This window comes from Artemia franciscana, chromosome 14, assembly GCF_032884065.1.
Source record: "Artemia franciscana chromosome 14, ASM3288406v1, whole genome shotgun sequence".
NCBI classification, from domain to species: domain Eukaryota; kingdom Metazoa; phylum Arthropoda; class Branchiopoda; order Anostraca; family Artemiidae; genus Artemia; species Artemia franciscana.
Genome location: NC_088876.1, coordinates 6,744,173 through 6,755,783, shown reverse-complemented (window position 1 = coordinate 6,755,783; position 11,611 = coordinate 6,744,173). Strand labels below are relative to the sequence as shown.

At 33.4% G+C, this 11,611-nt stretch overlaps 1 long non-coding RNA gene across 2 annotated transcripts in view; it reads right to left on the bottom strand.

Moving 5' to 3' along the window:
* Nucleotides 1–1,645: 1,645 nt before the first annotated feature.
* Nucleotides 1,646–11,611, bottom strand: part of LOC136035250 (uncharacterized) — a 67,164-nt gene continuing 57,198 nt past the window's right edge. The window contains exons 3-4 of one of the 2 annotated variants that reach the window (XR_010619378.1): nt 6,161–6,361; nt 1,646–1,803 (exon numbers count right to left, since the gene is read on the bottom strand). This is a non-coding gene — a long non-coding RNA (uncharacterized LOC136035250). Of the gene's footprint in view, nt 1,804–3,694; nt 6,362–11,611 lie in introns of those variants that run through there. The other variant, XR_010619377.1, reaches the window with a different exon arrangement.

Here is an 11,611-nt window from a genome sequence, read left to right as displayed (position 1 = left end):
TTTTTTCAGACATTGATTGCTATGTTGTTACTCTTGGACCACGACAATTGGGTCATGGATTGAACTATGTCATTGTCAAGAAATCCAACAATGAAAAACCAAGTGCTCCCGAAGGGTTGTCCTGTGAAAATTCAGTTCAAATCAATTTGTTTAGACAAATAAGTGTCTACATAAATAGAACGTTGGTGAGCACTAGCAATAATGTATCAAACTATGCAATTTATATAGAATTTATTTTGATAACTCTAAAGTCCTATAAGAAATGGAGGGGTTTAGCCATTATATATATATATATATATATATATATATATATATATATATATATATATATATATATATATATATATATATATATATATATATATATATATATATATATATTGTATATATATAACGGACACTGACACTGCCAGAATACTTGGAGAGATTGGAACTAAAGATCTACACTTGGTTGGGAAAATAAATATACGAAAACAACAGGTTTTGAGTTCTGTTGCTTAGGCAATTGAAGAATTAAGGGCTGGTAAAAACAATATCAAACCACTCGTTCCGAATACAATAACTAATCAACGACATATTCCTGTTAGTTCATGGACCTACACCGTTTTGTTATTTATCAATGGTCAAATTCCTTCAAAACTCACTTTGACTTCTGTAAAAAGTTTTAGTGCAATAGAATCATGGGCAAATTCTCCACACAAATTTGAAATGTTTGGTCTTTCATCTCTTGCATGTAAAGTAAATAAATCATACCCCCATCCTTGATACCATTAGAAAGCGACGATGGATGTATTGGGGGCACATGGTGCGAATGGGTGATGGAAGGCTGCCTCATGACATATGGTGTTGGATACCCCTCGGCCTCCGGAAGTCAGGGAGACCCAAAATGACAGTTGGCAGGATGTTAGAGAAGGAGGCGAAGCTGGCGAGGTCTTCGATGGAGGAGCTTTGGTCGAAGGCTCAGGACAGGTCGTCTTGGCGAACCACTGTTGCTGCCTTATGCGCCCTCAGGCGTGGAAGGACCTAAGTCTAAGTAAGTAATAACCGATGCAATGTATACAAAAACTTACTGAATCATTGTATTGGATTTGTTTGGTACTCAAGATACGAGTATTGTCTGACTCGGCACACTACTTTTACAGTGCACCTTTGCTTAGGTGTTGAGTATGAGATAGTAGAGTATAGGATAATCTCGTTAAATAAATTTGAATCCTATTGGAAATTAACCCTGATGGTGTTCAGATTTTATTGACCATATTAAACAGCTAACAATAAAATTAATAGTAGTCAATCATTTGTAAAGACAGGATATTGGCTACGCGTATTTAAACAGTGGAAAATATTGAATTTTTGTTCCTCTTGGCCTGCCGTACGCATTCTAAACGCCTCACATCACAAATTTTGATTAAAGTGGAAAACCTATTATTCAAAATCTGATATGAGCACAAGATTTGTCAACGAGAATCCGTGGTTTCCCTGCGCTATTATATTTTATTTTTCTATGTCATAGATACAGTTATAGTGAATTTCTTAACTTTTACGTAGACTATCCTTGATTGAACGACTTTCTAGTTGAAAATACTCTTTCCTACCTGTATAATATAAATTCCAGTGCCCTAAGAGTGAAATACTTCAAAAATGTTTGTGAATTTGTTTACTAATAAGTCTTTTTTGTACAAAAAAGCTATCATTCTTTAGATTTCTTCTTCTATGTGAATGGATACATCAGTAATGGTAAGTGGTGGTATATCGTCAGGATTCCGCTTGTACTCATCTTGGAATGTAAAATTAGGGTCAAATTTTCTAAAATATATTGTAGCTTCATTTTTATTCTATTTCTATGTAAAGTAAATAATACTATTTTGATTCATATTCTAAAATTCACGGGTTCTAATTTGCTTTTTGAGCAATGTCAAACATGACGTTCTCATATGAAAATCACTTTCTGTAACAAAAATAAAAGTCAATAGGCTTATTATCAGAGTAACCAGTATTTTCACAGAGATTTCGTAAAAGCCAGACTCTCTTATTATTCCAGCAATTATAGCAATCTATTGTAAGAATCACAAACGTCTTCAACAAAAGAATTACAGTCTTTAATTTTCACTGTATATCATCTATATAATTTATATGGATTGCATCATCTAAAATTTTCATCATAGTCATCTACAATAGCACAGTTCTCACAGGATGATCAGCTGCCTAATGTATACAAAAATATTGAACATATGTAAAAAAAATTTTCAGTGTTCACTGTCTCACTTCAAAAATGAAACTGACTTGCAATCCATAAAATGAATTTATTCTAGGAGGAGGAGTAATCGAGTGATACCACGAAACTTATTTGACTTATTTTTTTGGCCATGTGAAATTTCTGTCATAAACGAGTTTTTATGTAGTTTTCACAACCAAATCCACAACATCATTTTGTTTTTCAATTAGTATGTCAGTAAATTGAGTAAATACATCTGGCTCACGACGTAAAAGTTTCATACAATAGTCAAAAGATGAGAAACCATTTTTCATTGTTTCGTTAAGCATTCTTTGAGAAAGTATTTTTTCTGGAGGTAACTCTTGAAAATCATCATTTTTCAAAACATTTTTCCAAAGTCACTAGATTTTGTATGATTTTGTGTTTCTAAAATCCAGTCATTTTTAATCTTGACACTCTCACTACCAATTATAGGCTAACAAAGAATGGATTGTAACAAAGATTTTTCCTGCCTTCTTATCGCTAGTAAAATATTTAACAACAAAAACATTTTCAAAATGTAAGAAACTAACTCTTTTTTTATATTGATCCAGATCATCATCTTCAATATATTACACTAATACATTTAATCCGTCTTGTAATCTTACTATATGCATAATATTCTCTTTTGCGGCAAAACACAACCGTTCTTCCAAATCGGATTCGCACAATGGTATTACACATCTTGCAAACATATCGTCCCATTCTGGGGTTAGCCGACAACCCTTTGTAATTTCTATTGCTACGTCAGGTAATCTAGGTTTCATTTTACCATTGCTAGGGCCTTCAATATCTAATAGAGTAAAAGCATCCACTGTTAAAGAATATGCCAAGAACAATACCCTTAATGTTGACACACTAAACTCTTTTTCAGTACAGAAACAAGTGAGTCATAATATCAAAGAAGTCACTTGTCATTGACCTTTAAAACCTGTCTTTGGTAGATTATAAAGGTCTCCCAGAACAAAAACCAGTCAAGGGAGATTTTGTCATTTTCATGTTTGAATGTTTTACCAAGATATGTTTTCTTACAACCAGGACCTCTCTGTTTGACTAGTGGAACCTGAGCTGTAACAAGTCACGCAATATTACATAAAAAACCCTTACATCTTGAGGAAATTAAAAAAAGTGCCGGGACCAGGACTGGAAGGGATAGTGCTCCGCTTGAGTAGATTGAGATCTAAGTGCTGATAAATGAGGTTCACTAATAAAATCCATCTAATAAATATTTATTCTTCGTTTGAAGCAAATAAAAATTATGCAAGAATTCTAGCTTATTACGGATTATCTAGCCAAATTAATAGAGCAATGGTTCAAGGAAATTGTTTCATTGTTCAGATATTCTCAACATAGAAAAATTTTGATTACAATTATCTTACACAATCTGTTTCATCAGAGCAAATGTATACAAATGTAACTCTACGATTACATTGTGCACAAAGTTGTTCGTAGCTCAAAATTCCTCATAACTTTAAACTGAAAAATTTTATCCGGGCCAATCTAAATTTTGGCTTTGCGCTTACAATCAGGCGACGAGTATAGGAAAAGTATGAGCCTGGCTACGAGTATAGGAAAAGTACAGGTATATTATAATCAACCTGAATCATTACACACCTGAACGACCTGACTTACTACGCTTAGTTAGTAATATGTTTGATCGTGAAATAGCTATATATCCTCCAGAGGTACCTCCAGAGGCGCTCAGGGCGTCCAAGAAGAGTCTTCGGTCGTCTCTGAAACTTGCGGCTGTGAAGATGTCTTCACACTCTGGCTGTATTGAGGCGTGAATATGCCGCAGGTCGTTATTGTGGGTACGACGGAGTGTATTTTTGGGTCTTCCTCTGTGTCAGGTACCTTCGGGTAACCAGAAAAAAAGTAGACTTGGGAATTCTGGAATCGTCCATGCGCAGCACGTGTCCGAGGTAGCTCCACCTGCGCCTTCGTGTGGTCTCGATGAGGGACGGGTGACCTGTGATGTTTCTAATGTGCTCGTTCGTTACCTTATGGGTCCAATGGATGCCGAGAAGTCTACGTAAGCACATGTTTTCAAACGACTGAATTCTCCTCTCTTTTTCTTGGTTGAGATGCCATGTTTCAGATTCATAGATGAGTACGGGCAGGACGTTGCTGTTGAACAGGCGGAGCTTAAGCCGGAGAGAGAAATTATTCAATCTCCAAACTTTTTTGAGTCTGTTTAAGGTGCTGCTGGCCTGTCCAACTAGGGCGATGACTTCTTTGGCTGTGGATCCCGTGTTGTCGATGGTGCTGTCAAGATATTTGAAATGGAGCACTTGTTCCACGTCGTCATCACCACATTTGATGTTCATAGGTGAACCGCTAGTTGCCATGCCTTTGGTTTTATTGGCGTTGATATTGAATCCAAAACCTTCTGCTTTTTGTTGGACGCTCGAGAGCAGTGCTTGAAGCTGTGATTTACAGGTTTCGAGGATGGCAATATCGTCAGCAAAATCTAGGTCACTCAGCAGGCGATTATTTAGGCGTAGCCCAGTTGAGTCGACGCTCCTCAGCACGAAATCGATGACGATTGCGAACAGTAGCGGGGATAGCACACACCCTTATTTCACCTTGGAGAGGATTGGAAATATTCCTGAATTTCCTTCTGCTGTCTTCACACAACAGGATGTATCTTCATATATCGCCATGATGAGATTTACTATGATATCAGGGATACCATAGTAGCGAAGGACCTTCCAGAGTGACTGGCGGTCTAATGAATAACGTGATGAATACGTGAGTAGTGAATTAATTTTTATTAAATATTTTCTAGTAGGAAATGAATATCCCGAAAATATGATTTTCCAAATAATTGAAAGAAGGAAAAAAAGTTAATAGAACCTGTAATATTAAAAGAAAATGGGACAATTCAAAAAACAAATTACATAACTTTGCCTTATATCCCAGTGTTATCGCAGAAATTAAGGAGAGAATTAAATGAAACATAATATAAAAACAGCTTTTAAATCAGGACAAACTGTAAGCTCGTGGCTAAGTAATGGAAAAGATAAGGTTTCAAGAAATATGCAAAAGGGGGTATACACAATTCCATGCTCTTGCGGTAATTTTATGTAGGTAGAACACAGCATATTTTCAAAAATAGGCTACAGCTACACAAAAATGCCATAGATTGTTCGTTAAGACATAATAAAAAACCTGAAACATTTGAATCCGCTGTGGCGGAACACGTGTATATTTTTCTACACGTGTATATTTTTCGACACGTGTATATTTCCTCGTATCAATATTTTATTTAATCAGACAATGATTGTTGATATGTCTGTAGGACTTTTATAAAGTTCCCAAGAAATTATAGAAATAGAAAATGTTATCTATGGGGGTATTAGTATTAAAAGAGATGAAGGGGATTTTGAGATAAATTCAATTTATAATAGTTTAATTAAAGACCGGTTAAAAACTTCAACGAGTAGTGATTTACATAATTATGATAAAAACAAGTGAAAATATTGCGAAACAAAGTCAAAGTAAGGTCAATAACTGTGAGAAGTCAACGGACTGCAGCTAAACTAGCAAATGAAAAAATTCATTCAATTTATAATTAATAAATTTATTCCATTAAACTGTAAAACTTCTTGAGGGGTGGTGGACCTTGGGTTTGGTGACCCTCTTTTGTTTTTTTAAAGTAAATATAATTTTCTCTTTTAATAGATTCCCATTTATACACCAATTTTTGCAGAGGAAAGAAATCATGGTTTCATTATAAACATTTGCTTTGGTGTTTGTAATTTTGTTTCCGTTGATAAAGGCTCCTGGACGTGGGGCTGAAATATTCGGATTATTTTTATTTTCTTAGTTAAAGTATAGTTTTGTCTTTATATTTTATTTTTTGTTCACTGCTTTGTCGAAATTAAAACCTGTTTTCTCTTTGCTTACTTTTTCATTGATCTAATAACTGATTTTGTTTCTATTCGTAAAAAAATCCTTTCTATTGACACAAATCGCATGAAATATTTACAAGCACCAAACTTTCCCAAAGCACTTGACCTTTGGGTGCTACAAAATACTCTGGGTGCTCTTGTCCTTTGGGTGCTCTTGTTGCTCCGTGGAAAGATTCCATCGTTGAGTCTGACAAAACTAAAAAAAGGAAACTTTCATTCATTTTGAATACACAGAATAATACGGATACAGTTTTTACTTTATTGTATTTGCTACATATACTACCATATTTATCTATATAATATTACCCTATATTAATCTATATTAAATATTTAATAATTGAATATATGCTTATTATCAATCCGGTTAATCTAGATTTATTTAGAATAATCTATTTAATATAGATTTACAGAATTGTAACTATGCCAATATTTTATCTACATTTACTCTGTATTAACAATTACTCTATATTACATATCGAGTGATAGCATTACTTTATTGTTTTTACAAGAACAGCTGTTTTTTCTCCATTAAAAATACAGACTAGTACTAGATTTAGTAGTAAGTTTTTTTTTGTATTAGAAAATGTACAAGGTTTCCCAAAGCACAGGTACATTTTAAAAGAATGAATGTAACAGGCAACAGTAAATAATAACCATCAAACAGTTGGTGGTTTAAGAACTGATGTAAGGAGTGACCCGGCTCAATAGTAGCCAAAACTCTGAATTTTGACACCAGTATTTTTGATACCAACAGAATTTTGAGCTACATCAAAAGAATTACGTTTTAGTGCTGATTTTAAACATTTAGGTTTCATCGACTTTAGTCTTACCCATCAAAAGTTAAGAGCCTGTGAAAATTTGCCTTATTTCAGAAAATAGGGGGAAACACCCAATAAAAGTCATAGAGTCTTAAAAAAAATCACACCATCAGATTCAGCGTATCAGAGAACACTAGTGTAGGAGTTTCAAGCTCCTATCTACAAAAATGTGGAATTTTGTATTTTTTGCCAGAAGGCAGAACACGGATGCGTGTTTATTTGTTTGTTTGTTTTTTTTTCCCAGGGGTGGCCGTATTAAGCCAGTGGTCCTGGAATGCTGCGATAGGGCTCATTGTAATGGAAATGAAAAGTTCTAGCGTCCTTTTAAAGTGACTAAAAAATTGGAGGGCACCTAGGCCCCCTCCCACGTTAATTATTTTCCCAACGTCAACGGATCAAAATTCTGAGATACCCATTTTATTCAACATAGTCGAAAAACCTTATAACTATGTCTTTGGGTCATTCTTGGGTGATTCATGGGTCATTCTTGAGGAATTGGGACAAAATTTATGCTTTAGTGTAAAGAGCGAGGTACCGACAAGGGGGTGAACTCCCTCATATACGTAATAAAAAAATAAAAATACAGAAGTTCGTTACATAAGTTAACTCGCAAGTTACGTATATCTTTTACTAATAAAACGTTCGGGAAAAATTAAAAGTCTTAGTTGCCTTTTTAAGTAATCAAAACATTGGAGGGCAACTAGGCCTCCTTCCCCGCTCCTTTTTTCTCAAAATCATTTGGTCAAAAAAATAAATATACAAATTTCGTTTTAATTATTCATCTGCGGAGAGCCAAAATAAAAACACGCATTAATTCAAAAACGTTCAGAAATTAAATTAAAAAAACAAGTTCTTTTTAACTGAAAGCAAGGAGCGACATTAAAACTTAAAACGAACAGAAATTACTTCGTAGCCTATATGAAAGGGGCTGCTCCCTCTTCAACGCCCCGCTCTTTACGCTAAAGTTTTTTACTGTTTCAAAAAGTAGAGTTGAGAGAAAGAGCCAAACTTTAGCGTAAAGAGCGTGGTGCTGAAGAGGGAGCAGCCCGTTCAAACCGCCTGATATTCAGAATAATTTCTTTTCACTTTAAGTTTAAGGCTGATCCTTATTTTTTAGTTTTTTTGTTTGTATGAGGAATAAATTAACATAGCTAGAACTGTGACCTTGATTATGTAGCGGGTATTATGTAGCGGGTATTGATTATGTAGCGGGTATCCAATATCAACAGTGTTTAATTTTAATCGGGTAGTATAATTTTAAAGTCGATTTCGACTAAATCGGGAAGCATTTATATTTCTATCAGAAATACTGAGTCTATTGATTTGAAAAATCTAGTATTACTTAATTCAAAACCAAATACACAGAATTTATACGGAATTTATAATTTGCTTCAAACGAAAAATAAATACTTATCAGCTCAAAATTATTAGTAAACTTCATTTATTCTAGAAATTTCAAAAGTAAATATTTATCTGCTGAAATTTATTTGTAAACCTCATTTATTGTAGAAATTTTCATTAATTTGGTGAGATCATCAATAATAAGCTGGAATTCCAGCGAAATTTCGTATTTGGTTCAAACAAAAAATAAATATTTATGAGCTGAAAGTTATTGGCAAACCTCATTTATTCTAGGAATTTCCTAAGTAAATATTTATCTACTGAAAGTTGCTTGTTTAGGTGCAATTGTTCTAATACAGAAAAATCAAATATTTATCAGCTGAAAGCGACTCGTCAAGCTATCACTTATGACCTATCTTATAAAGTAAATTAATTTAAAAACACATTATCCACAAAATTGGTTTTTTAAAGAAAAGTGACGAGCTCAATGAAACCAAAAATGAGCAAAAATGAAGTCAAATAATAGTCCAAGCATAAAACTACCAAAATTCACCAACAAGAAATATATATAATTCAAAACGAAAGATTAAATAAAAAAACTAGTTTTTTTTAACTGAAAGTAAGGAGCGACATTAAAACTTAAAACCAACAGAAATTACTCCGTGTATGAAAGGGGATGTTCCCTTCTCAACGCCCCGCTCTTTACGCTAAAGTTTGACTCTTTCTCTCAATTCTACTTTATTAAACAGCAAAAAAACTGTCAGAGCAAAAAATATCAGAGTAAAAATCAAAATGATCAGAAATTAATATGAGTAGGGCTGACAACTCCCATGTCTTCTCAAGACCAGAACATAAAATGCAGTTTACGGGAAAAAACTAATTTATGTGGATTCACGGTTTAATAGACAAATACTAACATTTATTCCTTAGAGCTTTAATATTTTTATTTATTAAACGTGAAAAATGAAAACATTAATAAATTTTTTCAGTAAAGTGCAAATTATGTTCTAGTCTAGAGAAGGCATGGGGGTTGTCAGTCCTGCTCATGTCAATTTGTGCTTGTTTGAGTTGGATTTTGGTTGTGTATTGTAATTTTTGTTAGAGATATTATTTATTTATTGATTATGATTTGTGGCATATTCACTCTTGGACGATTACTTTACTTTATGTCTGCTCGCGTTAGGTTTATTTAACCTCTTCATTTTTCTTTAAAAAATAAATTTTGTACGAACTTTTCTATCCTTGTAATTGAGCTCATATCTTTTTCTAAAAACTTATTTTGTGGAAAAGGTTTTTTTAAATTAGTTTCTGTTCGTTTTTTTCACATATTCTATTTCAAGGAAAAAGAAAATAACGCTTTATATTTTCTTGGTTCTCGGACAGCTCATAGTAACGGATCTGGTAAGAAATCTGGTATAGTAACCGAAACTTTACAAAACGAAATTTTGATACCAATAGATACATAAAAAAAATTGGCTTATTATTTTAATTTTAAATATACAAGATTCAAAGGTTTAGTATTGCTTATCAAAAGCTTCTAGGCTCAGAAAAAGGGTAAAATAACCCCCCAAAATCAAGAAATCTTAATGAAAGTCAAACCATTCGATTCAATGTATCAGACAACCCTATTGTAGAAGTTTCAAGCTCTTATTCACAAAATTGTGAAATTTTCCAATTTTTTACTAGAAGGAAAATGACAGATTTGTGTTCATTTGTCTGTTGTTTTCTTCCTACCATAGGCGATCGTTTGGAAAATTGAGGAGAAAATTGGGAAAAGATGCATTCAAACTTAAATTATAATTTCTAGGGCTCTTTTTAAATGACCAAAACGTTGGAGAGTAAGAAGTCCCTCTCCCTCGCCCCCCCATTTTCTCTAAATCTGTTTGATCAAAACTTTGTGATAGCAATTTTGTCCAACATAATTGAAAGATCCGTTAGCTTCACCCTTAGGGGGCAATATGACCTCCCCCCCACAGTCCGTGGAGAAAGGCTTTTAAGCTTTGAAATTTGACCATTGTTTGCATATAGTATTTGTTATCATAAAGTATAAAAACTTTTTTCAAGGGGAGGGGGGAGTGTTTTGGACTTCAAGTGGGTTTCCATGGGAAGAAAAATCTCTATGGTTGAACTTTCCAAGGAAATCTTACACTGGGAGGATTTGACCGAGTTCTTACACGAAATAACTTTATTTGTCTCACTTTCTCTTTACCAACTAAATTTTACATGTGGAGATGTTTAGGAGGAAATGTCTGGGGCAAATTTTCAGCGGCCTCAGAAGCAAAAGTTATAATTATTCCTTAATAGAAACGTACGAAGTGAGGAATAATGAGGAGGGAACGGGAATGATGGTTTTGGTTAAAAACCGCCCTTTATAAAGTAAGCTTAGAACACACGTGGCTTTTTTCGGTGCGCATTTGTAAAGAAAACGGCACCGATTTGAGCTTGAAAAATTTTCTAGTTCTCGGTGTTGATTTACAAAATAGTGCAGAATTTCATCGTGGTCATAAAAGAAGAACTACTCAATTTTTTTCCTCTCTTAAGTAGGAAAATCGAAAGATCTGAATTATAAGAATGATTGTTAAATATTTAATCATGGAAGAACTTCATAATTTAATAATGAAATAATTATGAATTTATCAAAAGTTCTTAATGAAATAAATATTTAGAAATACGAAAACTTTAATAATGAAAAGACTGAAAAATAATACTAAAATAACTAAAAAATAAGTCGAGATGAATCATGCAAACATTGATAACCTGCAACTGACTAGTGATATCCATTATTTTTAATTTAGAAAATTAATTTTAATTTAATTTAGGCTTTTTTTCTATCGCTATCGTTTGACCACTAGGCTATTGAAATCAGCCTCCGGAAAAAGCTACGTGTGTTTTAAGATTTAGCCATTTAAAGTCTGCAGCAGTATCTTTTGGTCTAAAGAAGACAACCTGTTCTGTGGGGCTAGTTTTAGACTGCTAGTTTCTTAGACTTCTTCTGATTGAATGTCAACAGTCATAGCCTTGAATGTAACTTTTAGAGCTTTTTAAAAACAAGTTTTAAAGTTTCCAAAAAATTCACTGCTGCATCATTTTTTAGAAGGTTTTTAGAATGAAACCACTATACCAAATCAGTAATTTTCACTCCAATTTTGAATCTGATTTTTAAAATTAATATACACACTAAACTTAATTTTTAAGAAATTTGGCTTTTATCATATTTACGGTTTTGCTGACGATTAAAGGAAAAATCAATGTCAAATGTCGGATGCTGCGCCAAAAATGCAACATTG